The following is a 3,085-nucleotide window of genomic DNA, read 5'->3' as shown; positions in this document are numbered from 1 at the left end:
AGTTGAGGGGCATTGAAAATACATAAAATGTATAATAAAAGTAGTAAAATATAAGAAATTAAATCCGAGATAATGAACAATATATTATAAATAAACATAATGATAATCAAACAGACCTATTAATGCACATGAAAATGGCTATCATATAGAAGAAAAAGGAAAAAAAAAAAAAAAAAGAAAAAGAAAAACAATGGAACCTACTACATCATATAACACATATACCTCTTATAAATAAGATAAATATTCATATGAGTAATGAGTTATATGAATATCACATCATTTTGTGTGAAAATTGTCAAAGTTTATTACTTATTTATAGGTGACAAACTAAAAAAAAATCAAGATAACTTTAAATAATGTCGTGTGTATAACAAATTAATATACAAATAAATTATATTAACATCAATTATCAAGTTCAAGATATTTGTAAGATGATATAAATTATATAAAATGAGCATGTCATAAAAATTTGAATATAACACTATAATTAATCTTCAAAATTGTGAGTTAAAAAACCACCATTAATTCTATGTTTAAATATATAAATGAAAGATTATACCAATCCGATTAACATAAATTTGTTACTATCAACCTCGAGATTTGAAGTTGCATCCTCCCTCCTATGTTGTCAAAAAAAAAAAATACATTGAAATAAAACTTGTACTATCAAGCTCAAAGTTAGACGTTCGATTATTCCACTATTAAAAAAATTAATTTGAATGCTCTTTTTGAGAAGTAATGTCATGTTTGGACCTACAACATATAATTATGAACTTTCTATGCATATGGCATAAATAAATATTATAATCACATGACTGTGCAAATAGCCTAACGAAATATTATTTTACACAAAAATTTGATCCAATTTACCTTTTTAATATTCTTACCATTTATTTTTTTTAATATATAATAATACTAATAAAATAAAGTATGTAAGGGAAGTTTCTCGTGTTATGAACTTCCCAAAACAATTTTCTTTTCAAAACCTACACAAGTAAAGAAAAATTCTCAAAAAGTTTAAAAAATGTCGCTCTAAAAAAAGAAAGCATGAATCAGCAAAAAGCTTCAAAGAAAAAAAAATGTATATTTGATATATACATCATTATATATTTGAAATTTCCATAAACAAGTTAGGTTATATTTGATAAGTGTATAAACAAAGACAATTTGTAATATATTTCGTTTTATATATCAAACATTATATGCAATGTATATTTATATTTTTCAACATATTACTAGTACATCTGACATATACTTAAGATTATAATGGAGACATGATTAATTTTAAACTAAGATTATGGAAGAAAATAAACGAGATCTCCTAAAATAAACGAAACATTAATTTAAAAGTATCATGCATATATCACCTGAAATTAATAAATAACATAAACAAAGTACAAAATCGAAATGTTATTAATAAGAAAAAAATAAATATCTCGAAAATTTATCCACGAGAGATAATGCAATTGATGATGGGTTTTTAGATGTCCAAAATAGACAGCTCAATGGGTTTATTCCCCTAAAGCTAGTATCAAACAACCCAACATCTCAGATCCAATTATGAATATGAGCCCATTCATTTAAGAAATATGGGCTTTCTACCTACATGGTCTTTATATTGGGGCCATTTTAAGTTTTACAAAACTATCGCAAGTTCTATTTTATTTTTGACAAATAGACCAATGAGTATTTTTTTTCAACAATTTCAATCCTTCAAACTATATAAACAATATAAAAAGAAAAAATCATACAAGAAAATTGAAAAGAAAAAAAAAAAAAAAAAGGAAGAAGAAGAAAAGAAAATTAAAAAGGAAATTAGGAGGGGAAAACCTTCTCTTCCCTTGATTTTTGTTTTATTTCCTCAACCATCTCTTCCAAGCCGTCACCAAATTGTACAGATGGTGAAGAAAATTATGAGTTTTGGTTAAAAAAATTGTGGAAAGAAACTCCATGTTCATTTATTTTTATTAAGTCTACTATTGTAAAATATTATAATAATAATTGAATAAATCATTTGTTTGATGCACCTTTGTAATCTTCTTCTCCTTCCACCGATTTCTATTATTACCCATCTTATTTGACGAGCTCAACTGAAGTCAATAGCAGAAATCGACAACGACAATAAACGCTCGTTGCTTGCAGGCAATTGGAGCATGCATTACGACGAAGAGAGGGACAAACATAATAGATCTTGAACGGATCAAACATATGTCTAGAAAGTAATGATAAACGAATCTGACCCATGAACGAAATTCCAATAAAGGTAACATAAACAAGATACTATAAATATGAGGACACAAAACAGGCTTTCCAATACATATTTGGTCAAATAGCCCCATTTCAGATATGCTTGAGGTTTATATAATATGTATTATGTACTACATATACTATGATGACATATATAAACATGATTTATTTTACATTTTATTTTTAATTTTAAATATATATGAGTTATTTTAAATAATTTGAGGATGTTATCTTTCTTAGTTTATGCCTTCATTTATCATGTGTTGGAATTATTTTATATAACTAAAAATTTTAACGTGCATTCACGTGTAATATTCAACACTTTTTTTTTATTGTTTCAAGCTTTTAAAAACAATGGATAATTTTTAAAATAAAACCACAATTAATTTTTATTCGATATTGTAAATATTAATTTAACTTTAATTAAGAAAAACATGTTATCATTGTTAGATGCAAGTTTAATCTCAAATTATCCCCTTTTTTTTTTATTAAAGATAACATAAATGTGAAAAAACCCCCACAATATCAAAATAATTATTTCTTATTTTGCAATTAATCAAAATACAAATGGATGAAACTATATATAAATATACTGTCATGAGATTCGAAGATGCTTTAAAATAAATAAATGTGAAAAGAAGTTGAGATATGCCATGAATGATTAATTTGCTACAGAGGAAAATGATTATTTCTTACTTTCTAATTGTCAAGGAAGAACAAATTGCCTCGTCGGCAGATGACAAGGAGCCATGTAGAAGCTGATATGAATGCTCTCGCTGGTGTGTATGCTCTCGTTGGTGTGTATACTCTCGCTGATGCTGATGTGTATACTTTCCTA

Source organism: Benincasa hispida, chromosome 9, assembly GCF_009727055.1.
Source record: "Benincasa hispida cultivar B227 chromosome 9, ASM972705v1, whole genome shotgun sequence".
Classification (NCBI taxonomy): domain Eukaryota; kingdom Viridiplantae; phylum Streptophyta; class Magnoliopsida; order Cucurbitales; family Cucurbitaceae; genus Benincasa; species Benincasa hispida.
Note: the sequence above shows the minus strand (reverse complement) of the source record.